The following is a 27,795-nucleotide window of genomic DNA, read 5'->3' as shown; positions in this document are numbered from 1 at the left end:
ACATGTTTTTACGAACTTTACGGATAGTATGTCACGTTCTGACCTTTATTTCCTTTGTTTTGTCATTATTTAGTATGGTCAGGGCGTGAGTTGGGGTGGGCAGTCTATGTTTGTTTTTCTATGATTTGGGGATTTCTATGTTTCGGCCTAGTATGGTTCTCAATCAGAGGCAGGTGTCATTAGTTGTCTCTGATTGAGAATCATACTTATGTAGCCTGGGTTGCACTGTTTGTTTGTGGGTGATTGTCTATGTTGATTGCTAATGTTTTGTCTACTGAGAGAGATGTCCTTACATAAACGCTTGGTATGCTTTCGATGAAAATATTTTTTGAAATTTGACATGCCAGGTGGATTAACAACAAGCTAAGCTGTGTTTTGCTATATTGCACTTGTGATTTCATGAAAATTAAATATTTTTAATAATTTAATTTGAATTCGGCGCCCTGCAATTCAGCGGATGTTGACGGAAATGATCCCGCTAACGGGATGGGTGCATCACGAAGATAACAACCTCTACTATTCTAGGAAGGCTTTCCACTAGATGTTGGAACATTGCTTCTGGGACTTGCTGCCATTCAGCCACAAGAGCATAAGTGAGGTTGGGCACTGATGTTTGGCAAATAGGCCTGGCTTTGAAGTCCAGTTCATCCAAAAGGTGTCCGATGGGGTTGAGGTCAGGGCTCTGTGCAGGCCAGTCAAGTTCTTCCACACCGATCTCGAAAACAAAAAAATGTCTGTATGGACCTAGTTTTGTGTACGGGGGCATTGTCATGCTGAAACAAAAAAAGGGCCATCCCAAACTGGAAGCACAGAATCGCCTAGAATGCCATTGTATGCTGTAGCATTAAGATTCTCTTTACTGGAACTAAGGGGCCTAGCCCGAAACAGGAAAAATAGCCACATACCATTATTCCTCCTCCACCAAACTTTCCAGTTGGCACTACGCATTTGAGCAGGTAGCGTTCCCCTTCCCCATCTGCCAACCCCAGATTAGTCTGTCAGACTGCAAGATGGTGAAGCGTGATTCATCACTCCGGAGAACACGTTTCCAAATAAAATCAAGTGAAATTACATTTATCATTTACACATGGTTAGCAGAGTTTATTGCGAATGTAGCAAAATGTTACATTTCTAGATCTGACAGCGCAGCAGTATTTAACAGCTATCTAACAGGTAAAACAATTCCACAACAAAACCTAATATCTTACAAATTCCACAAAAAAACTAAAAAACACAATCTAGAAAAGGAATGGGATGAAAATAATTAAGTATAAAATATATATGGATGAGCAGTGACAGTGGCTAAGATGCAGTAGATAGCAAAGAATAGATAATGAAGGATACAGTATACAGTATATACAGTTGAAGTCGGAAGTTTACATACACTTAGGTTGGAGTCATTAAAACTCATTTTTTCAACTACTCCACCAAATTCTTGTTAAATAAACTATAATTTTAGTAAGTTGGTTAGGACATCTACTTTCTGCATGACAAAATTACTTTTTCCAAAAATGGTTTACAGACAGATTATTTCACTTATAATTCACTGTATCACAATTCCAGTGGGTCAGATGTTCACATACACTAAGTTGACGGTGTCTTTAAAAAGCTTGGGCAATTCCAGAAAATTATCTCATGGCTTTAGAAGCTTCTGATAGGCTAATTGACATAATTTCAGTCAATTGGAGGTGTACCTGTGGATGTATTTCATGGCCTACCTTCAAACTCAGTGCCTCTTCACTTGACATCATGGGAAAATCAAAAGAAATCAGCCAAGAGCCAAAATTGTAGACATTCAAAAGTCTGGTTCATCCCTGGGAGCAATTTCCAAATGCCTGAAGGTACCACATTTTTCTGTACAAACAATATTACGCAACTATAAACACCATGGGACCACGCAGCCGTCATACCGCTCAGGAAGGTGACACGTTCTGTCTCCTAGAGATGAACATACTTGTCATGGAGCTAGGAGTGGTGGGTGAGGAGTCAGGCGCAGAGAGCAGAGGTTTAGGGAAAAACGTATTTATTCCGGTAAGACAGGTCACGCCAAAAACAACAGGCGAAATAATGACACACAACCATCCACAAACAGAACAGAGAACCAAGCCCGCACAAAAGCAGGTGGGCATAGAAGGCTTAAATAGCCCTGAACCAAACCCCAAATGAGAAACAGGTGAAACTAATACAGACATAACCAACAGAAAAGGAAAAGGGAATCGGTGGCAGCTAGTAGACCGGTGACGACGACCGCCGCCCGAACAGGAAGAGGAGCCATCTTCGGTGGAAGTCGTGACAGTACTTTGGTGCGCAAAAGTGCAAATCAATCCCAGAACAACAGTAAAGGACCTTGTGAAGATGCTGAAGGAAACAGGTACAAAAGTATGTATATCCACAGTAAACAGAGCCTTATATCGACATAACCTGAAAGGCCGGTCAGCGGAAGAAGCCACTGCTCCAATAACGCCATAAAAAGCCAGACTACGGTTTGCAACTGTACATGGGGACAAAGACTGTACTTTTTGGAGAAATGTCCCCTGGTCTGATGAAACAAAAATAGAACTGTTTGGCCATAATGACCATTATTATGTTTGGAGGACAAAGGGGGAGTCTTGCAAGCCGAAGAGAACACCATCCCAACCGTGAGGCACGGGGGTGGCACCATCATGTTGTGGGGGTGCTTTGCTGCAGGAGGGACCGATGCACTTCAGAAAATAGATGGCATCGTGAGAGGGGAAAATTATGTGGATATATTGAAGCAAAATCTCAAGACATCAGTCAAAGTTAAAGCTTGGTCGCAAATGGGTCTTCCAAATGGTCAATGACCCCAAGCATACTTCCAAAGTTGTGGCAAAATGGGTTAGGACAACAAAGTCAAGCTATTGGAGTGGCCATCACAAAGCCCTGACATCAATCCTATAGAAAATTTGTGGGCAGAACTGAAAAAGTGTGTGCGAGCAAGGAGACCTACAAACCTGACTCAGTTACACCAGCTCTGTCAGGAGGAATGGGCCAACATTTACCCAACTTATATGTGGGGAGCTTGTGGAAGGCTACCCGAAACGTTTGACCCAAGTTAAACAATTTAAAGGCAAAGCTACCAAAAACTAATTGAATGTATGCAAACTTCTGACCCACTGGGAAAGAAATAAAAGCTGAACTAAATAATTCTCTCTCCTATTATTCTGACATTTCACATTCTTACAATAAAGTGGTGGTCCTAACTGACCGAAGACAGGGAATTTTTAATAGGATTAAATATCAGGAATTGTGAAAAACTGAGTTAACCTGTTGATGCTCTGGGGGCGCTATTTCATTTTTGGATAAAAAACGTTCCCGTTTTAAACAAGATATTTTGTCACAAAAAGATGCTCGACTATGCATATAATTGATAGCTTTCGAAAGAAAACACTCTGACGTGTCCAGAACTACCAAGATATTTTCTGTGTGTGCCCTAGAACGTGAGCTTCAGGCAAAACCAAGATGAGACGGCATCCAGGAAATGAGCAGGATTTTTGAGGCTCTGTTTTCCATTGTCTCCTTATATGGCTGTGAATGCGAGAGGAATGAGCCTGCCCTTTCTGTCGTTTCCCCAAGGTGTCTGCAGCATTGTGACGTATTTGTAGGCAGATCATTGGAAGATTGACCATAAGAGACCACATTTACCAGGTGTCCGCCCGGTGTCCTGCGCCGAAATTGGTGCGCAAAAGACAGCTGCCAGTATTTTTCCATGGGATACAGAGAGGAAAGCAAGCTTCCACGAACTGCATATCAATGAAGAGATATGTGAAAAAACACCTTGAGGATTGATTCCAAACAACGTTTGCCATGTTTCGGTCGATATTATGTAGTTAATCCGGAAAAAGTTTTACGTTGTAGGTGACTGAATTTTCGGTTCGTTTCGGTAGCCAGACGCAATGTAGAAAACGAAACGATTTCTCCTACACACAGACGCTTTCAGGAAAAACTGCGCATTTGGTATGTAACTGAGAGTCTCCTCATTGAAAACATCAGAAGCTCTTCAAAGGTAAATGATTTTATTTATTTGGTTATCTGGTTTTTGTGAAAATGTTGCGTGCTAAATGCTACTCAAAATGCTATGCTAGCTTTGCATACTCTTACACAAATTAGTCCATTTCTATGGTTCAAAAGCATATTTTGAAAATCTGAGATGACAGTGTTGTTAAGAAAAGGCTAAGCTTGAGAGCAGACGCATTATTTTCATTTTATTTGCGATTTTCAGAAATCGTTAACGTTGCGATATGCTAATGAGCCTGAGGCTTTAGTCACGATCCCGGATCCGGGATGGGGAGTTCCAAGAGGTTTAAAATGTGTTTGGCTAAGGTGTATGTAAACTTCTGACTTCAACTGTACATATGAGATGAGTAATGACAGATATGTAAACATTCTTAAAGTGGCATTATTAAAGTGACTAGTGTTCCATTTATTGAAGTGGCCAATGATATTAAGTCTGTAGGTAGGCAGCCACCTCTCTGTTGCTGTTTAACAATCTGATGGCCTTGAGATAGAAGCTGTTTTTCAATCTCTATGTCCCACCTTTGTTGCACCTGCACTGACCTCGCCTTCTGTTGCACCTGCACTGACCTCGCTCTCCACCCTCTCCGAGTTGGGCATCTCCGGCGCGGCCCACGCTTGGATTGCATCCTACCTGACAGGTCGCTCCTACCAGGTGGCGTGGCGAGAATCTGTCTCCTCACCACGCGCTCTCACCACTGGTGTCCCCCAGGGCTCTGTTCTAGGCCCTCTCCTATTCTCGCTTTACACCAAGTCACTTGGCTCTGTCATAACCTCACATGGTCTCTCCTATCATTGCTATGCAGACGACACACAATTAATCTTCTCCTTTCCCCCTTCTGATGACCAGGTGGCGAATCGCATCTCTGCATGTCTGGCAGACATATCAGTGTGGATGACGGATTACCACCTCAAGCTGAACCTCGGCAAGACGGAGCTGCTCTTCCTCCCGGGGAAGGACTGCCCTTTCCATGATCTCGCCATCACGGTTGACAACTCCATTGTGTCCTCCTCCCAGAGCGCTAAGAACCTTGGCGTGATCCTGGACAACACCCTGTCGTTCTCAACTAACATCAAGGCAGTGGCCCGTTCCTGTAGGTTCATGCTCTACAACATCCGCAGAGTACGACCCTGCCTCACACAGGAAGCGGCGCAGGTCCTAATCCAGGCACTTGTCATCTCCCGTCTGGATTACTGCAACTCGCTGTTGGCTGGGCTCCCTGCCTGTGCCATTAAACCCCTACAACTCATCCAGAACGCCGCAGCCCGTCTGGTGTTCAACCTTCCCAAGTTCTCTCCCGTCACCCCGCTCCTCCGCTCTCTCCACTGGCTTCCAGTTGAAGCTCGCATCCGCTACAAGACCATGGTGCTTGCCTACGGAGCTGTGAGGGGAACGGCACCGCAGTACCTCCAGGCTCTGATCAGGCCCTACACCCAAACAAGGGCACTGCGTTCATCCACCTCTGGCCTGCTCGCCTCCCTACCACTGAGGAAGTACAGTTCCCGCTCAGTCCAGTCAAAACTGTTCGCTGCTCTGGCCCCCCAATGGTGGAACAAACTCCCTCACGACGCCAGGACAGTGGAGTCAATCACCACCTTCCGGAGACACCTGAAACCCCACCTCTTTAAGGAATACCTAGGATAGGATAAAGTAATCCTTCTCACCCCCCCTTAAATGATTTAGATGCACTATTGTAAAGTGGCTGTTCCACTGGATGTCATAAGGTGAATTCACCAATTTGTAAGTCGCTCTGGATAAGAGCGTCTGCCAAATGACTTAAATGTAATGTAAAATGTAAATGGGTAAACAGGTAGACGCTCGGATGGTTATTGTCCTTGCTGATCTTTTTTGCCTTCCTGTGAAATTGGGTGTTGTAGGTGTCTTCGAGGGCAGGTAGTTTGCCCCTGGTGATGCGTTGTTCTGACCGCACCATCCTCTGGATAGCCCTGCGGTTGTGGGTGGTGCTGTTGCCATACCAGGCGGTGATACAGTCCGACAGGATGTTCTCAATTGTGCACCTGTGAAAGTTATTGAAGGTTTTCGGTGACAAGCCACATTTTCTAAGCCTCCTGAGGTTGAACAGGCTCTGTTGCGCCTTCTTTACCACACTGTCTATGTGAGTGGACCGTTTCAGTATGTACACCGAGGAACTTAAAACGTTCCACCTTCTCCACTACTGTCCCTTCGATGTGGATAGGGGGGTGCTCCCTCTGCTGTTTACGAAAGTTCACGATCTCTTGTGTTTTGATGACATTAAGTGAGAGGTTATTTTCCTGACACCATACTCAGAGCCCTCAGAGTAAGCAAATTGGAGTGGGTCTAGGGTGACAGGTAGGGTGGAGGTGATATGATCCTTGACAAGTCTCTCAAAGCACTTCATGATGACAGAATTGAGTGCAACGGGCGATAGTCATTTAGTTCAATTACCTTAGCTTTCTTGGGAACAGGAACAATGGTGGCCATCTTGAAGCATGTGGGGAAACCCATTTCATGGAGCTCCTGACGAACAGTTATTGTGCTGACGTTGTTTCCAGAGGCAGTTCGGAACTCGGTAGTGTGTGTTGCAACCGAGGACAGACAATTGTTCATGCTATGTGCTTCACCACTCGACGCTCCCATTCTGTGAGCTTGTATTGGTTACCACTTGGCGGCTGAGCCGTCGTTGCTCCTAGACACACGCACACACACACATACCTCACAACTCACTCCTAGACGTTTCCACTTCAAAATAAGAGCACTTACAGTTAACTGCGGCAGCTCGAGCAGGGCAGACATTTTACGAACTGCTTGTTGGAAAGGTGGCATCCTATGATGTTGAAAGTCACTGAGCTCTTCAGTAAGGCCATTCTACTGTTAATGTTTGTCTATGGAGATTGCATGGTGGTGTGCTCGATTGTATACACCTGTCAGCAACGTGCGTGGCGGAAATAGCCAAATCTACTAATTTGAAGGCATGTCCACATACTTTTGTAAATATTGTGTATAAAGCATTCAAATTAATTTACGACACTCCATTGCAATGCATTCACTTAAGGTAATGGACACTTTTTAACTTGAGTGACAGTTGAAATCAGATAGTTTTTAGTTATTATTTGAGCCATAAATCAATTATCAAATGCGGGAAGATCAAGTAATTTACCATTGATGTGGGTAATGACAGAAATCAGTGCTTCATTTCAAGTTATTGTCCTTGGGCTTTCTGAGTGTTGGTAAATTAATTCAAATGATTGGTACTTCTGAATTTGTTATCATATCATTTTCTCTCACAACTTATCACTATGTCACCTTGCATTGTGTAGCATAGCTGTGTGTGTGTTGCGTGCAAGTTAGTGTTGAGTGTAAGAATGTGTGTTTCAAGACAAACAGCCCGACCTGGCCACCTAGTCCAGGGGGAATGATGCGTGTTCACACTCCTGCGGTCCTGTGCCACTGATGTAACGCATACTAATGACCCAGGGCCCTGGTCCTGGTGGAGCACAAGGGCAGAGAAGCAAAGGTGCTGCACTCTGTGCCCAGGGTTGACTCACCCTGCATGGGGTAAAACTGAGCGGGAGTGGTGAATGGAGGGCTGGTGTAGGAACAGGGGCCAATGTGTTAGTCACAGGGCTAGGGGACTGAAGGGACAATATAACTGGATGGATAGCTGCTTTAGGCTATTTTAAAGATGACATCTGCCAGTGTTAATGCGCACTCTCTCTCCCTGATACACACACACTTTCTCTCTCTCTGTCTTGCTTTCTCTGTCTCTCCCTCTCACACCACACACAAACTCCCCAGAAAGTGTAATGAGAGTAAGAGGACACTCCTCCTGAGACCAGAGTGCCCTTCAGTATATTTGCAGACAGTGATTACACAGACAGAACAGAGCTGAGTGCAATGCAAATAGCCACCGGGGCCTTCGACGCTCTCCAGCACAAATACATCGGACTCATCACACACACGCACACACACACTGCGAGTGATTTTACTTGGCCCCACAACTTTTCTGATCCCGGTCAATTTGCAGTCTACAAATGATTTGCAATTATGTTCCGACCCCCTGTCCATCCGCCCAAGAAATCGGACCATGGGTGAATCTAGTTGATGATCCCTGGTGTAGGGTTATGACCAGCACAGTCAGCCCAGAGGCCAGGCTATTTCCTGAGTAGGAGAGCCAGGTAACAGCGAGACAAGCCCAGAGAGAGCAAGCCGAGCGCACATTCATCATCAAGAAGCACTGTTACCGCCGGCCAGACAGTGAGTGCACCCAGGGGAGTCCAGACGAGCCCAGAATGACTGATCCTCTCAGGGTGAGCCCAACGAGCCCAGAATGTCTGATGCGACCCAGGGGAGGGTAATTGAGTATAAAATGATGGAATTCTCCCACTGGGTGCAGGACGGTAAGTCGGCTCCTCCCAAGGGAGGTTAAACGAGCGACGAATTACTGGTGCAACCCAAGGAACGGTGGCCAAGTGCAGAATGCATAGGTCTGTATTATGATAAGTTAGGAAAGTGTGGAGTGAGTGTTATTAACAGGAGATGGTAGTAACAGAGTAGTGATCAGACAAGGTTGGCTGCTCACAGGGAGATTCAACCAACACAGATGGTTGGTTAAATGAGCAAAGAACAAGTGCCTACTTTGTTCTAGGGAATTAACCAGCGAGTGAAAGAGGGAAATATACTGTTTTAAAAAACTCTCCCATTATGTCTATCATGCACTTTCTCTGTTTCTGTACATTTCTGTTTGCGCTCACTAATCTACAGGTGAGTATGACATCCTGCCATTTAAATCGCTTGAAATGTCACATACTATAAAACCTTATATATTCCCATACCTAAAATGCATACTATTTAGAACGCAAGTGTTGGTATTCAGACACGGCCTGAATGGAGCAAGAGAGAATATATAGCAAGAGATGAAATGAGAGAGGGAAATGAAAGACCCGAGAGCGAGAGTGAGAGTGAGAGGTGGAGCGAGAAAGAGGGAGATTTGCCTTGGGAGAAACTATGACATAAATTCAATCCAAGGCTAACATGCGTGTTAAAGCGTGATTGCGACCGTTGGCTAATGATAATTGGTTCCACTGTACACACACAGTTTTGTATTGCTATCCTTGTGGGGACTAAATATTTTATTCCTATTCAAAATCCTATTTCCCATAACCCTAACCCTTAACCAAACCATAACCCTAACCCTGTGCCTAACATTACCCCAAACCCTAACCATAAAACTATACCTAACCCTAACTTCTAACCCTAACTGTAACACCTAAAATAGCATTTTTCCTCGATGGGATTGTAAAAATGTCCCCACTTGTCCGAATTTTCCTTGTTTAAGACTTCCTTGTTTAGGACTTCTGGTACCCGAAATGATAGTTAAACAAAAACACACATAAACAGTTGTGTTTGCGGCTGGCCAGCTCTAATCCTCCTGAGCAGCTGGTCCATATTTCATCGCTCCCTGCAGTAACTCTGACTAAAGCGGTCACTTGCAACCTGGCAATATATCCTTCAGTGTAATAACAAGTAGGCTACAGTTTATTAAAAATACAAACTCATTGTACCTCTTACTCACAGCTTGCATACCATAGTGCATGGTGGTTCAGGCATTCACAATGCACCTTCTCGCTCTCTCTCTCTCTCACACACACACACACACACACACACACACACACACACACACACACACACACACACACACACACACACACACACACACACACACACACACACACACACACACACACACACACACACACACACACACACACACACACAACTTCTCTACCTTGTTAGTTTGTTTACTCCACCACAGCGGAGACAAGACTGTACACACAGGCAATAACACACACGCTCTCACACCTGCACATACTACACAGCAGACACACACACAGCAAACACACACACACACAGCAGACACACACACAGCAGACACACACACACACAGCGGACACACACACAGCAGATCCTGATTACTTGACGTGCAGCTGAGGCAGTAAATCAGTCCCGTATCCAGCCAGGAATATGCAGACACACACTGTGGAGGTGACAACCACAGGCGTCAACACTCTCCCAAACAGATAACAGGATGGAGAGAGTTGTTGACAGAAACATGAGTCACAATTTAAATATGCAAGCCCCAAAATAGTCAGAGATGTGAAAGGACTTGGTGATGAGGTAAGGTAATATAATCATATAACAATGTTATAAATTAATAACCAGCAAAAGTAGTATTTCACTCTTTAACTTTATCAAAAGCCATGAATAAAACTAGGCATTCTTGAGAGACAAAGTGCTACAAAAATGCCCCAAACCAAAAAGATGAACAAACTAACCCACACAGTTAATCAACTCTATCACAATACAGAACCAAAACACTGAATGAACAGACAAAACAAATGAACGAATGACTGAAACCAGGAACGAAAGAGCGTCGGACAGAACTCTTCCTCTCCCTGTCTTTCGTTCTGTGACTCACCTTGCAGAGTTTGTGATAACGTGGAGATGAGATGGCCATTCTCTGGAGCCTGTGTAGGAAGACCACCACTTTCTGAAGGGAGGTGCGGACCATGGCCATCATCGTACGAGTGCCACAGGTCTGCAGCCTTCTCAGAGTCTGCATGGCCCTCTAGCACTGCCCAGGCCCGCTCATATCCTATCCTCCTCCTCCTCCCCCCAGAGATGCACCACAGCAGTCACAGAGTGACGTGAACACACACACTGTCTGAGACACACACTCCGACCCGGCATGCCCCCGCAAAAGCGTATATACTGGCACACACACAGTGCGCGGTCAATCACTGCACATGCGCACTCTTACAGCAAATACTCTCTCTCTCTCTCTCTCTCTCTCTCTCTCTCTCTCTCTCTCTCTCTCTCTCACACACACACACACAATCTCCCTCACACTCTCCCCTCATGCGCCCTCACACTCGTGCTCAGGCATTTAAGCAGGCTGAAACACTCTCATTCACACACACGCAAACCAGGGTACAATACTACTCCAAAAAGAGATGTCACTCTGTGGTTACCCCTTTAGAAGCCAGGGGTCAACGAAGAAAAAGAAAAGCAAAAGAGAAAAATCTGTCGACATAGCAAACCAAGAGAAGAAGGATGAGCGAGGGAGGCAGAAGTTGCTCTGAAGGAGCCGATCACGGCTCACTGTAAAGCCAGAGACGGGAGTGGGATAAAGGCTGTGGCGCTCCGCGGAAAGCCCTCCAAGCGGACAACACAGAGAGAGAAGGGGGAGAAAGGGGGATGAGGAGCGCTGTGTTAACAGAAGACAGAAGCTCCCTCAGCTGTAGGGAGGGAATGACACTACACCAGCCAGAGCGGGCGGCTGACTGGGATGGAGGGAGAGAGTGAAAGTGAGGGAGAAGGAGAGAGAGAGAGAGAGAGAGAGAGAGAGCACCAGTGAGATGCACAGCGTGCAGCTCGCACACAGCAGGAGCAGCAGTGTGTGTGTGGTGTCCCAGACGTAATGATATGCTCTGACACAGATACAGAGGGATGAGAGAGCAGTCTGATATGGGAACAAGGAAGGAGGGAGATAATTAAAAACCAAGAGAAAGACACCTGAGAGAGAGAGAGAGAGAGAGAGAGAGAAGGGAAGAGAGTGAAGCAAAGACAGACGCAGATAAAAGGGTGAGTGCATGGAAGTACAGTTGGTGAGGGCATGAAAGAGGGAATATAAAGAGAATAAAAAGTAAGGGATAGAGAATTAAAGAGAAACAAAGACGTATGGAAAGGAATTAATGCAGTAGTAGCATCTGTAATTTGCTGTGTTAATAGATTCAGAAACATTGCTTTCTCCTGCACTCACGATCTGAACCCTTGTGTCTTCACCTAAGGACTCCCCCAGCGCGACAGACAAAACCCTCTGACACGAGGACTGCCTCATCTCAGTTCCTCATGACTTACAAATACAGGACACACACAGAGATAAGAGGCACACACAAATGACCCACATACACATACAGTACATCATACACACAAAGGCACACTCACGCTCAGTTAAACATGTGAGAAAGCAAAATGATCATTGAGTGCTTTGTGAAGATTTTTACATAGCCAGATCTGAAATTGGGGGTGAGCCTGCCATACGTTTTTTCACTCATCCCACACAGTATTGATTCGTCTAAGGTAATTACAGAAGGGAATACAGTTAGCTAGGCCAGTTACTCCACTGATGGCACTGAGTTTCCAATAAGACCGTTAGCAAAAGCATATATGAACCCCCTTGGGAACTAGCATAATGTTCACATGCACTTACAGCAATGTTTGGCTAGCGACTCCAACGTTGCGCAGAATGAAAGCTAATGTTTGAGCAGGGCAAAATCCGTACTGTGATTTCTGTACAGATATGCCTTGTTATATAGACTGGAACACACACACACAGTGCATTCGGAAAGTATTCAGAACCCTTGACTTTTTCCACATTTTGTTACGTTACAGCCTTATTCTAAAATGGATTAAAATATTATTTAAAATAATTATCATCAAATCTACACACATACCCCTTAATGGGCCTGTCCAAAGTGTTTAAAAAAAGTACAAAGTGTTTCTTAGGTGTTAAGCCTGTGCTAAGATGTTGGTCCCTGTTCGGGGATCGGCGCCATAACAGGTTAAAAAAATGCTTAAAACGATTACGAGACCAAAAAAGCTATGGTGATTGTGTTTGGGAAGTAAAGACAGACATGGTTTTAACAAGGTAGTGGTAGTATTTAATTCAGTACAACAATTTGTAGGTGGCTTCACACCCCGTTCCTGTGCCTCAACTTACCCAACACCCCATTGAGTAGGTGTGTCCAAACTTGACTGGTACTGTATATAACACAATGAGCCAATGAAGCATTTTTGTATGGCCTAGGAACAGTGAGTTAACTGCCTGTTCAGGGGCAGAACAACAGATTTTGTAACCTTTTGGTTACTAGTCCAATGCTCTAACCACTAGGCCAACCTGCCGCCTCAAGGTGAAAACATCTGAGCAACACATAGACTAACTTCCTTCCCACCGTGTGCCGTTTGCCCTCTCTGTCGAGCATTACTCCACCCTTTGCCAACCCGGACTCTGGTGTGTGTGTGTATAATATTGAAACTATGAAATAACACATATGGAATCATGTAGTAACCAAGAAAGTGTTAAACAGATCAAAATATATTTAACATTTGAGATTCTTCAAAGTAACCACCCTTTGCCTTCATGACAGCTTCGTGAGGTAGTCATCTGGAATGCAAGCTGTGCCTTGTTAAAAGTTCATTTGTGGAATTTCTTTCCTTCTTAACCTCTTACTCTTATGGTGGCGCTATTTCATTTTTGGAAGAAAAACGTTCCCGTTTTAAACAAGATATTTTGTCACAAAAAGATGCTCGACTATGCATATAATTGCTACTGTTCGAAAGAAAACACTCTGACGTGTCCAGAAATACAAATATCTTCTCTGTGCGTGCCCTTTAACGTGAGCTTCAGGCAAAACCAAGATGACTTGGCATCCAGGAAATGACAAGGATTTTTGAGGCTCTGTCTTTCATGATCTCCTTATATGGCTGTGAACGCAAGAGGAATGAGTCTGCCCTTTCTGTCGTTTCCCCAAGGTGTCTGCAGCATTGTGACGTATTTGTAGGCAGATCGTTGGAAGATTGACCATAAGAGACCACATTTACCACGTGTCCGCCCGGTGTCCTGCGCCGAAATTGGTGTGCAAAAGTCACCTGCCAGTATTTTTCCATGGGGCACAGAGAGAGAAGCAAGCTTCCACGAACTGCATGTCAATGAAGAGATATGTGAAAAAACACCTTGAGGATTGATTCCAAACAACGTTTGCCATGTTTCGGTCGATATTATGTAGTTAATCCGGAAAAAGTTTCACGTTGTAGGTGACTGCATTTTCGGTTCGTTTCGGTAGCCAGGCGCAATGTAGAAAACGGAACGATTTCTCCTACACACAGACGCTTTCAGGAAACACTGCGCATCTGGTATGTGGCTGGGAGTCTCCTCATTGAAAACATCAGAAGCTCTTCAAAGGTAAATGATTTTATTTATTTGGTTATCTGGCTTTTGTGAAAATGTTGCGTGCTACATGCTACACAAAATGCTATGCTAGCTTTGCATACTCTTACACAAATTAGTCAATTTCTATGGTTCAAAAGCATATTTTGAAAATCTGAGATGACAGTGTTGTTAAGAAAAGGCTAAGCTTGAGAGCAAACGCATTATTTTAATTTTATTTGCGATTTTCAGAAATCGTTAACGTTGCGTTATGCTAATGAGCCTGAGGCTTAGTCACAATCCCGGATCCGGGATGGGGAGTTTCAAGAGGTTAATGCATTTGAACCAAACAATTGTGTTGTGACAATGTAGGGGTAGAAGAAGACCGAAGATAGCCCTATCGGGTAAAAATACCAAGTCCATATTATGACAAGGACAGCTCAAATAAGCAAAGAGTAATGACAATACATCATTACAATAAGACATGAAGGTCAGTCGCAAAAACCATCAAGTTACCAGCCTCAGAAAATGCAGCCCAAATAAATGTTTCAGAGATCAAGTAATAGACACATCTCAACATCAACTGTTCAGAGCAGATGGTCGAATTGCTGCAAAGAAACCACTACTAAAAGACACCAATAATAAGAAGAGACTTACTTGGGCCAAGAAACACGAGCAATGGACATTAACCTCTTGAAACTCCCCATCCCGGATCCGGGATCGTGACTAAAGCCTCAGGCTCATTAGCATAACGCAACGTTAACGATTTCTGAAAATCGCAAATAAAATTAAAATAATGCGTTTGCTCTCAAGCTTAGCCTTTTCTTAACAACACTGTCATCTCAGATTTTCAAAATATGCTTTTGAACCATAGAAATTGACTAATTTGTGTAAGAGTATGCAAAGCTAGCATAACATTTTGTGTAGCATGTAGCACGCAACATTTTCACAAAAGCCAGATAACCAAATAAATAAAATCATTAACTTTGAAGAGCTTCGGATGTTTTCAATGAGGAGACTCTCAGTTACATAGCAAATGTGCAGTTTTTCAAAAAAATATTATTTGTGTAGGACAAATCGCTCCGTTTTGTTCACGTTTGGCTATGAAAAAACCCTGTATACAGTTATAGCCTGAAGCTCATTAGCATAATGTAACGTTAACAATTTCTGAAAATCGCAAATAAAATGAAAATAATGCATCTGCTCTCAAGCTTAGCCTTTTCTTAACAACACTGTCATCTCAGATTTTCAAAATATGCTTTTGAACCATAGAAATTGACTAATTTGTGTAAGAGTATGCAAAGCTAGCAATGCATTTTGAATAACATGTAGCATGCAACATTTTCACAAAAACCAGATAACCAAATAAATAAAATCATTTACTATTTGAAGAGCTTCTGATGTTTTCAATGAGGAGACTCTCAGTTACACACCAAATGCGCAGTGTTTCCTGAAAGCGTCTGTGTGTAGGAGAAATCGTTCCGTTTTCTACATTGCGCCTGGCTACTGAAACGAACCGAAAATGCAGTCACCTACAACGTAAAACTTTTTCCGGATTAACTACATAATATCGACCGAAACATGGCAAACGTTGTTTGGAATCAGTCCTCAAGGTGTTTTTTCACATATCTCTTCATTGACATGCAGTTCGTGGAAGCTTGCTTTACTCTCTGTATTGTTTGGAAAAATACTGGCAGGTGACTTTTGCGCACCAATTTCGGCGCAGGACACCGGGCGGACACGTGGTAAATGTGGTCTCTTATGGTCAATCTTCCAATGATCTGCCTACAAATACGTCACAATGCTGCAGACACCTTGGGGAAACGACAGAAAGGGCAGACTCATTCCTCTTGCGTTCACAGCCATATAAGGAGATCATGACAAACAGAGCCTCAAAAATCCTTGTCATTTCCTGGATGCCATCTCATCTTGGTTTTGCCTGAAGCTCACGTTAAAGGGCACGCACAGAGAAGATCTTTGTATTTCTGGACACGTCAGAGTGTTTTCTTTCGAACAGTAGCAATTATATGCATAGTCGAGCATCTTTTTGTGACAAAATATCTTGTTTAAAACGGGAACGTTTTTCATCCAAAAATGAAATTGCGCCCCTAGAGTTTCAACAGGTTAAGACCGGTGGAAATATGTCCTTTGGTCTGATGAGTCCAAATTTGAGATTTTTGGTTCCAACTGCCGTGTCTTTGTGAGACACAGAGTAGGTGAACGGATAGTCTCCGAAATGTGTGGTTCCCACCTTGAAGCATGGAGGAGGTGTGATGGTGTGGGGGTGCTTTGCTGGTGACACTGTCTGATTTATTTAGAATTCAAGGCACACTTAACCAGCATGGCTACCACAGCATTCTGAAGCGATATGCCATCCCATCTGGTTTGCGCTTAGTGGAACTATCAAGGAGGAGAGTGATGGAGTGCAGCATCAGATGACCTGGGCTCCACAATCACCCGACCTCAACCCAGTTGAGATGGTTTGGGATGAGTTGGACCGCAGTGTGAAGGCTGCAAACAAGTGCTCAGCATATATGGGAACCCCTTCAAGACCGTTGGAAAAGCATTCCAGGTAAAGCTGGTTGAGAGAATGCCAAGAGTGTGCAAAGCTGTCATCAAGTCAAAGGGTGGCTACTTTGAAGAATCTCAAATATTAAATATATTTTGATTTAACACTTCTTTGATTACTACATGATTCCATATGTGTTATTTCATAATGTTGTCTTCACTAGTATTCTACAATTTAGAAAAAACCCTTGAATGACTATGTGTCCAACCTTTTTACTGCTACTGTGTATGTGTGTGTGTGTGTTGCCCTCTGCCCTCTCTCTGTGTGCTGTGCTGTGCGTGTCTCTGTGCTCCTGTGTGAGTGACTAATAGCAAAGAGGCTGCATGCTGGTTTCCCATGAAGTCACTGCAGCAGAACATAGAGTGAAACAGGCTAGCATGGTATAACAAAATATGTCACTACACCAGCGTAGGGAAACAGGCTAGCAGAAAGATAACCACACAAAGATAACCATCTACTACTTTCACCTCAAACAATCTCCTACTGCAAGACAATTTGTGATAAGGTTCCACAAAAAAATATTATACAATTTTTGTCTCTTTCAATAATAATGTGCTTCATATTTCTATGGCTCTTCTCTAAGACCATAAGAAACAGAGGTAAGGTGACCAACTTGACATTGATAGGTGACAGACAAGTCACTCTGAATGAAGGAAGGTTCCAGGTTCCTTTCGACCCATCCCACTGACCACCTTCAGTCTGTCCTGCTCCCTCCTCTCATGCCAATGTCCCTCTTTTTCTCATTCCCCTTTCTTGTTCATTCTATTTCATTAATCCAGTTTCCCTTTAGCACTGAGCACAGTCCATCAATCTTAGCCCAAGTTGAGACACAGAGCCAGAGAGAGAAATAAGAGAGGAGGAGGCAGTGGTGGAAATAGCATACAATTGCCACACTTGAGTAAAAGTAGGAATAACTCAAGCAAAAGTGAAAGTCGCCCAATAAAATGTTTTTTAAAAGTCTAAAAGTATTTGGTTTTAAATATACTTAAGTATTAAAAGTAAAGCTATTTGCAAAAAATGTACTTAAGTATCAAAAGTAAAAGTATAAATCGTTTCAAATTCCTTATATTCGGTCCCAGGCTGTGTCGCAGCCGGCCTCCCCATGAGGCGGCGCACAATTGGGCAAAGGGGGATACCTAGTCAACTGTACAACTGAATGCCTTCAACTGAAATGTGTCTTCCACATTTAACCCAACCCCTCTGAATCCGAGAGGTGCGGAGTGCTGCCTTAATTGACATCCACGTCTTCGGGCGCCTGGGGAACAGTGGGTTAACCTCTTACACCTATGGTGGCGCTATTTCATTTTTGGAAGAAAAACGTTCCCGTTTTAAACAAGATATTTTGTCACAAAAAGATGCTCGACTATGCATATAATTGCTACTGTTCGAAAGAAAACACTCTGACGTGTTCAGAAATACAAATATCTTCTCTGTGCGTGCCCTTTAACGTGAGCTTCAGGCAAAACCAAGATGACTTGGCATCCAGGAAATGACAAGGATTTTTGAGGCTCTGTCTTTCATGATCTCCTTATATGGCTGTGAACGCAAGAGGAATGAGTCTGCCCTTTCTGTCGTTTCCCCAAGGTGTCTGCAGCATTGTGACGTATTTGTAGGCAGATCATTGGAAGATTGACCATAAGAGACCACATTTACCACGTGTCCGCCCGGTGTCCTGCGCCGAAATTGGTGCGCAAAAGTCACCTGCCAGTATTTTTCCATGGGGCACAGAGAGAGAAGCAAGCTTCCACGAACTGCATGTCAATGAAGAGATATGTGAAAAAACACCTTGAGGATTGATTCCAAACAACGTTTGCCATGTTTCGGTCGATATTATGTAGTTAATCCGGAAAAAGTTTCACGTTGTAGTTGACTGCATTTTCGGTTCGTTTCGGTAGCCAGGCGCAATGTAGAAAACGGAACGATTTCTCCTACACACAGACGCTTTCAGGAAACACTGCGCATCTGGTATGTGGCTGGGAGTCTCCTCATTGAAAACATCAGAAGCTCTTCAAAGGTAAATGATTTTATTTATTTGGTTATCTGGCTTTTGTGAAAATGTTGCGTGCTACATGCTACACAAAATGCTATGCTAGCTTAGCATACTCTTACACAAATTAGTCAATTTCTATGGTTCAAAAGCATATTTTGAAAATCTGAGATGACAGTGTTGTTAAGAAAAGGCTAAGCTTGAGAGCAAACGCATTATTTTAATTTTATTTGCGATTTTCAGAAATCGTTAACGTTGCGTTATGCTAATGAGCCTGAGGCTTAGTCACAATCCCGGATCCGGGATGGGGAGTTTCAAGAGGTTAACTGCCTTGCTCAGGGGCAGAATGACAGATTTTTACTTTGTCAGCTCGGGGATTCGATACAGAAAAATGTTGGTTACTGGCCCAATGCTCTAACCACTAGGCTACCTGGCTCAGCGTCATCCGGACTAGGGGAGGGGTTTGGCCGGCCGGGATGCCCTTGACCCATCGCCCCTAGCGATTTCTTGCGGTGCGCCGGGCGCATGCACTCAGACCCCGGGAGCCAGTTGTACGGTGTTTCCTCCAACACATTGGTGCAGCTGGTTTCCGGGTTAAGTGAGCAGTGTGTCAAGAAGCAGTGCGGCTTGGCAATGTCGTGTTTCGGAGGACGCATGGCTCTCAACCTTCGCCTCTCCCGAGTCCATACGGGAGTTGCAGCGATGGGACAATTGGATATCACGAAATTGGGGAGAATAAATTAAATAAATAAAAAAATCCTTATATTAAGCAAACCAGGTGGCACAATCGTTCATGTTTTTTAATTTACGGAGAGCCAGGGTAACACTCCAACACTCAGACATTTCAGAAACAAAGCGTTTGCGTTTAGTTTGTCTGTCAGATCAGTGGCAGTAGAGAGGACCAGGGATGTTCTCTTGATAAGTATGTGAATCGGACCGTTCCTGTCCTGCACAGCATTCAAAATGTAACAAGTACTTTTGGGTGTCATGGAAAATGTATGGAGTAAAAAGTAAAAGTTATCCAAAATATAAATAGTAAACTAGAGATACCCAAAAAAACAACTTAGTAGTTCTTTAAGTAGTTCTTTAAAGCATTTACTTCACACCACTGGAAGGAGGAGAACGGGGAGAGATGATAAGAAGGGGAAGAGGGTAGAATGGAGAAAAAAAGCAATTCCCAGAAAAAAACTCAATTTGAAATGACAACGACATGGGTGTCCTATTGGTGGAAACAGAGATGGAGAAAAGAGCCCACGTAGGAGACCATGTATGACCAGGCTGCTTTTAGAGCATCAATACTCCTTCAAGTGAGACTAACCTAGAAAAACCCAATGAAAAAGCACAACTCAATGGTAGCTGAATGAAATCACATTTCTGTAGGAGTCTATAGTATTTAATCTGTGAACAGATGAAACCTCTGTGTTTCAGCCCCTCATCTAAACCATATACCGCTACATCCCAGTTCCCTTTATTTTCCGTCATCTTACAACTTTAAAAACACACACACACACACACACAACCCCCAACACTAGCTCTGTCAATCAATCAACATCAACATGACAATCAATGACCGATGTGATGACAAATGATCAAGCATTGGTTTGGTTGGAGGTCCATTGTTGAATGAAATAGCGGAGTCAAGAATTCAAGTTGGTTCAGGACATTAGGTGAGACTTGACAAGTGTGTGTGTATACGTGCGTGTGTGTCTGTATGCGTGCGTCCACTTCTTGTTGATGCCGTTCCAGGCTCCCTGTTGTTTTTCTCTGTGACATCTTTGATCCTCCTTGTGTCGTCAGCGGAATACTCTCGCAGGAGCTGATTGGACCGCACCGTACAGGTTGCCACGGTACCCTGACCTCTTCCAAGGTCTTGCAAGAACAGCTGGAGAAAAAAAAAAAAAAAACAAATAATGACAACAACCTACTCCTCACAGACTAAACTCTTTCACTTCTTTCATATACGTGTCACTTCCCTTTTAATCTCACAGTGATTATCATGGTTCCCTCAGGATCTCACTTTGTTTTAGCTTAAGGTATGCTAACCTATTTCATTAAATGATAAATAATTATCAGAACAGCTATCAGTCCCTGTTCTATGGCATTGTAACTACAGTGAATTAGACACCGATGCCCTCTACTGTTTGACATTGGGCAACAATTGAAAAGAAAGTCCACGACATTCCCCATAGGTGACGGCTCATTGTTGACCTGCAAGGCATGTTTGATCAGCATTCATCAACACTATCAATAATAATCGTGACTAACCAACAGTGAGACCTCTCATCTGCATATACTCCTTGTCATAATAGGCACGATAGACTGGAATGCTAAAACGCATGATGAATGGTACACGTGTGTTTTCTATTGGGCTAAGATGCAAACACACAAAAACATACTTGCCATACGCTGCTTCAAGTCACTGATTACAGTTCCCAATCCTAACCTTAACCATGAACATAATTACAAAAGTCGTTTTGTTTATCAGGGTAGCCTAGTGGTTAGAGCGTTGGACTAGTAACCGATAGGTTGCAAGTTCAAACCCCCGAGCTGACAAGGTACAAATCTGTCGTTCTGCCCCTGAACAGGCAGTTAACCCACTGTTCCTAGGCCGTCATTGAAAATAAGAATTTGTTCTTGACTGACTTGCCTAGTAAAATAAAGGTAAAATAAAAAAACATTTAAAAAAAATTGATTAAAAGCTATTCCACCCATCTGGCTAATGGGGCTGAGTATCAGTAGTCCAAAGGTCAAAGGGGAAGGGTCGCTGTATCTCTCACCTTGTTGTCACTGAGCTATATGGTCAGGGGTTCCCTGGAGAGGTGAAGGTTGTGCAGGTGCAGCTCGTTCAGATGTGCAGATGCCCCAAACAGAGCATTCAGTTCCAGTCTCTGCTTCTCCCACTGATCGCTGTGGCCAATCATGTTATCCAGGTGCTGGAGCCGCGCCTCCACACCTTGCTGAGTGTTGTCCCATTGGCTATGCCTTTTCTCCACTGAAGAGAGAGAAAGGAAAAAAGTAGGTGTGGATGACCTTGGGCTAAGGCTAAACTGCACATGGACAATAATATTTCTACAGAAACTGTATATGTGACTTTGTGTATCCAAATGCATTTATCTTAAAGTATATTCATGCTTTTCTCTCTAGGTATGACATAGTACATTATGTTCACACTTTACTGGCTCTGTTAGCATACATACGTTTCTCAATGATGGAGGTACTCAAGCTGGAGGTCTTGTTCTTGATGTTCTGGGCCAGAGTGACAATGTTCTCCAGCTGGGGTTGACGCAGCTCCAGGTCACTCTCTGTCACCTGAGTATACCTTCACACACAGAGACCTAATGGTCACGATAAGTTACATGCCACAGGTACAGTATATGATACACATGTATACCTTCACACACAGAGACCTAATGGTCATGATAAGTTACTTGCCACAGGTACAGTATATGATACACATGTATACCTTCACACACAGAGACCTAATGGTCACGATAAGTTACATGCCACAGGTACAGTATATGAAACACATGTATACCTTCACACACAGAGACCTAATGGTCACGATAAGTTACTTGCCACAGGTACAGTATATGATACACATGTATACCTTCACACACAGAGACCTAACGGTCACGATAAGTTACTTGCCACAGGTACCCACAGAAATGATGGCTAAAGCCATCACCCAGTTCACGCCACCAGTCCCCATTCATTCCCATACACGCGTACATGCAAGCACCCCATGGTAGTGCGTATCTCGTCTGTGTCCCCTACAGTGACGATGTTGGACTTAAGCATCTGGGTGATGAGCAGCAGCCAGTCATCTGTACTTCGGATGGACACATCGAAACTGAGTGCCTGAATGTCTTAATTTAAACCGAGAGAGAAATAGGGTTGAACATAGACTACTATAAAAAAAAATATGTAAAGGTCTGCCAAAGCATCTTCAGTTTAGCGTAATTAGCCATAGCGCTGTGTGTGTGTGTGTGTGTGTGTGTGTGTGTGTGTGTGTGTGTGTGTGTGTGTGTGTGTGTGTGTGTGTGTGTGTGTGTGTGTGTGTGTGTGTGTGTGTGTGTGTGTGTGTGTGTGTGCACGCATTACCTGGCTCTCTGTAGGGCTGACCTCTCTCCCACTGAGGGTCTGATGTGTGACCTGGATGCAGTCGGTCATTCTGTTAATCTTGTCCTGGAACTGACCATGACTCTGGAGGTTCCCCTCCACCTCCCCTACTTTATCTGTCAACTCATGAGTCACCTGCAGGACATGGGGAGAGGAGAGTGAGAGAGGGACAGAAAGAGAGAGGGGGAGAGTTAGGGAGAGTGAGAGGGGGGGAGAGAGGGAAAGAGAGAGAGAGAGGACAAGGAATGGAGAGATGAAGAAGGGAGATAGTTCATCTCCATCCTTACTCTTTCAGTGTTACCGTTCCTTTTTTCCAGTTTAAGTTTAGGCTCCTGAGGTACGTAATGTTCATTAGGAAACATAAGTTCAATACGTTATTCTCACCTTGTTCCAGTTGAGATTGATGGTCCTGAGTTTGCTCAAGTGCTAGTCTCTCTCCTCATGACTCACTCTCTGATTGGCCAGAATCTGGGGGCCATTCTGGGCGTCCATCTCTGTAGCCAGAGTCTAGGTTGCTGTTGGTGGCAGTGACAGGCAGAGAGCTCACAGCACATTCAGCCTGCTCCAGCCACAGAGAAAGGTCTCCACTACACCTCACCAGCTCTAATAGGGCATGGTCACTTCCAGTCAGCCTACACACACACACACACACACACACACACACACACACACACACACACACACACACACACACACACACACACACACACACACACACACACACACACACACACACACACACACACACACACACACACACACTAAGATCTCAATTGCCCTACAGCTGCCGTGTGTAGGCCAAATCCTAACATTTATATTACATTTGTATGCTGATCTGTCATGTTGATATCATTAACGCTTAGTACATTGATGCAGCAAATATTCATACATTTTGATGCATATCTGCATGAGATTATCCTGCTCATATAAACATAATCCAATTTCTAAACTTTATTTTTTACAATGTAAACTATTTTTGGGGCCCAAAATGCCCATCTTATCACTCCAAACAACCTGTCCTATTTCTATGGTGACTATGTTTCCATGTTGTTCATCTCCATGGTTACCTGTGCTGTCTGTCCAGGACCTTTCTGTGCACGGCCCTACAGCGCTGCCCCAGGGCCTCCAGCTTGCTCTCCAGCAGGAGCCCGTCAGGGGCTGACAGCTGCACGAGGATCCTCTCACCTGCCTGGGTCAAAGCGGCCAGGACAGGCTGGTGACTGGCTAGGCCCTCCTCCAGCTCCAAAGAGACAGAGGGGCTTAAAGATCAATATAAAACAAGAAATCAAAGTTGTATTAATCAACAGAATGAGCCAATTTGGGGTGGCAGGTAGCCTAGGGCTTAGAGCATTGGAACCAATCCTCGAGCTGACAAGGTCAAAGTCTGAAAAAGGCAGTTAACCCACTGTTCCTAGGCCGTCATTGTAAATGAGAATTTGTTCTTTAACTGACTTGCCTAGTTAAATAAAGGTAAAATAAATACATTAGAAATTAGCTGCTCTGAATAATGGATTTCAACTATAGGTATTGGATAATAATTTGTTCTTAACTGACTTGCCTAGTCAAATAAAGGTAAAATAAATCAATTGGAAATTAGCTACTATGAGTAATAGATTGCAAATATAGGTATTGGATAGATTGCACTCTATGGTAACTAGTGCTGGCTCCTCCACATCCTAATAATACTTATGATGATGTGAGTGGTGTAAACATAAAGATACTGTATAATACTAATAGTATTGTTCTATTTAATTCTGTGGGTGTCAATGCCTGGCTTTCAAACGGCTCTTCCCCTCAGGGGAAAGCCTGGTACTCTTTAGTTTTGCAAACAATACACATTTGCAAACTAACTCTGTTTCTCTCTACTTCTCTCTGCAGGAATATAATGAACGACAGAGCATGAAAAGTGCTAAATAATTAAGGAGAGAAGGCATATTTTTCACATTAAAAAACATACATTTTCTCACACCAAAAACCCCCATCCGCATCAATCGCTAATGTAAACACATTGGTCTGATTTGTTTTATCGTATACAGATGATAGAAATGCTTGTGTTTATTATAAATAAAACATGTTGTGCTGATGCAGGTTTGTACAGATGATCCAACATTTTGCATAATGTCAGGGTCATCATTAAAGTGGGTAAGTTAGCAGCATACACACTTGTGCACGTGCGCTCGCACACACATGTTCTAACATTAACACACACACACACACACACACACTGACCTACTGGTGTGTCCTGGCTGTGTCTGGGTGCAGTTGTCCACCAGGTCCTTTTCACTTAGTGAGGACCTGTTCCATGTCGGTCATCCACTGACTTAGGTCGTTCAGGTCACAGTGGAACTGTCTCCACTCCTCCACTGCACAGTCTAAACTCCTAAAGACTGGTGACAACAGAACTCATATTAGTTGAATTTACCCAGACCCAACACTAACCTTAACAATTAGGGTGGAAACGAACAGATCTGGAATCAGTTCACTCTGACCAAGCCCTGATATACGTAGCTATTGCCACCGTTATTATGGTGTATTTTGCGAATACTACGGAGGTTCCATTGAGTTGTCATGCCCTCATAATGGACTGAATGAGGATCTCAACCAAACGTTTATGAAGTACGGACGGTCAGCCTTTTTTGCTGACAACCTTTTAGCACAATTACTGTTCAAGTCCATGTTATGAACTGCAGTCCTTTTATGTTTTACAATATGCATGAGAGTGCATGAGAGATCAACATCAACATCTGAACACCCACACCAAGTCAGCTCATTCAAATATAGAAATATTGAGAATGTACGTTTATAAAGTAATGCTTTGAAGTAATTTTCGATGAAAGCGGCCTAATCTTTCATTTCAAATCCAAAATGTAAACCCAAATGAATTATTTTTCATCTAGTCCTTACAGTCTGCTTTCAATCTTGAGAAAGTATTCAGGACAACAGGTAACACCCAATCACTCTTTGATTACTGTTTTATTTACTAATGAATTCCTCCTTCTGAGGGTGTTGGGTGAATTTTGGCATCGGGCAGGGATCAGAATTAGGATCTCCCAAAACATACCCAGGTTCTTTCACTGGAAAAAATCCTTATTTTTCTGATAAGGAGAAAAGAAAAGTAAGAATGTCACCCATTCCGTACCTCCATTAAGCAGTAGTGAATGTATGGGGTGCCAGGGAATGACTGATAACACCGTAGTAAATTCCATTGAACCTCACAATGTACTGGCACATAAAGATAACTACCACCATATATCTTAAATAAGAACAGGTCAGGATCTTTTATGAGTTTTGAGCAGGAATTAGCATTTTTCCAAGATAGTGCAGACGTGGTTTGTTGTCCTCTCGTTTACTCTTTGTATTCTTAGTCTTTTTTGTATATATTTCAATTTATTTTTCAATATATTTCCAATTTTTAAATTGAATATACATTCCGGTAACCCGCCTCACTCAATGTGACATGGATCCGCAATTTTTTTTTAGACATTATAGCCAAAACTTTCATCAGAAGCTAGCCATCAGAAGCTAACCAGCTAATTAGCTACTAGCTATTTAGTCATTGTTAGCCACTGTTAGCAGCCTTTACCCTCTGCACAGGCACCAGACGTTTTTTAGCCTGGATAATACCTGCCAGCCACGGACTGTTTTTCTCCACTACAACGCCGGATTCCTGCCGTAAACCCTGGACCAATTCTCCTGATTATCACAGCTAGCTGCCACCGAGTGACCCAGGCCCGAAACTAGCCCTGAGCCAGGCACATCTCCCGGCTAGCAAACGAAATTACTACAACTACAATACTTATTTCGCCATCTGGCCCGGTCCCTTCGTCGACACGGCGCCCCGCCGTACCACCACTACTGGTCCGCAGACGTAATTCCATCCGCTGTGCCCCCAACAGGCCTTTGCTGGACATCGGAGCAGACGCTTCTGTTGTTTAGGATAGTTATAATTGTTTTACTTTACTGGGGAGCCCCGAGTTCCACAGTACATGCCACAGACACCTCCTTTGTCCCACCTCCCACACATGCGGTGAGCTCACCCAGTATAACCAGTGTGTCCAGAGATTCAACCTCTCTTATCATCACTCAGTGCCTGGGCATACCTCCACTGTACCCGCACCCCACCATACCCCTGTCTGCACATTATGTCCTGAATCTATTCTACCACGCCCAGATATATGCTCCTTTTATTCTCTGTCAACAACGCACAAGACGACCAGTTTTGCTAGCCTTTAGCTGTATTCTCATCCTACTCCTCCTCTGTTCCTTGGGTGATGTGGAGCTTAATGCAGGCCCTGCATGTCCCCAGGCACTCTCATTTGTTGACCTCTGTAATCAAAAAAGCCTTGGTTTCATGCATGTTAACATCAGAAGAGCCCTCCCTAAGTTTGATTTACTCACTGCTTTAGCACACTCCGCCAACCCTGATGTCCTTGTCGTGTCTGAATCCTGGCTTAGGAAAGCCACCAAAAATTCGGAGATTTCCATACCCAACTACAACATTTTCCGTCAAGATAGAACTGCCAAAGGGGGAGGAGTCGCAATCTACTGCAGAGATAGCTTGCAAAGTTCTGTCATACTTTCCAGGTCTATGCACAAACATTTTGAGCTTCTAATTTTAAACATGAATCTCTCCAGAAAGAAGTCTCTCACTGTTGCCACCTGTTATAGACCCCCCTCAACTCCCTGCTGTTCTCTGGACACCATATGTGAATTGATTGGTCCCCATTTATCTTCAGAGGTCTTCTGTTAGGCGACCTAAACTGGGATATGCTTAACACCCCAGCAGTCCTACAATCTAAGCCCTCAATCTCACACAAATTACCAAGGAAACCACCAACCACCATGGGCACCCTCATAGATATTATCCTGACCAACTTGCCCTCCAAATACACATCTGCTGTTTTCAATCAGGATCTCAGCGTTTACTGCATCATTGCCTGCATCCGCTAAGGGTCCATGGTCAAACAACTACCCCTCATCACTGTCAAACGCTCCCTAAAACACTTCTGCAAGCAGGAATTTCAAATCGACCTGGAAATAAAAACAATATGTATCCTGGGTATCCTGGAAGGATATTGACCTCATCCCGTCAGTTGAGGAAGCCTGGTCGTTCTTTAGAA

General features: G+C 43.7%; 1 pseudogene; it reads right to left on the bottom strand.

Annotated features, from left to right (window-relative positions):
* Nucleotides 1-27,795, bottom strand: part of LOC135505509 (utrophin-like) — a 224,123-nt pseudogene that overhangs the window by 183,890 nt on the left and 12,438 nt on the right.

Source organism: Oncorhynchus masou, chromosome 19 (genome assembly GCF_036934945.1).
Source record: "Oncorhynchus masou masou isolate Uvic2021 chromosome 19, UVic_Omas_1.1, whole genome shotgun sequence".
NCBI classification, from domain to species: domain Eukaryota; kingdom Metazoa; phylum Chordata; class Actinopteri; order Salmoniformes; family Salmonidae; genus Oncorhynchus; species Oncorhynchus masou.
This window is presented reverse-complemented; position numbering and strand designations above follow the sequence as displayed.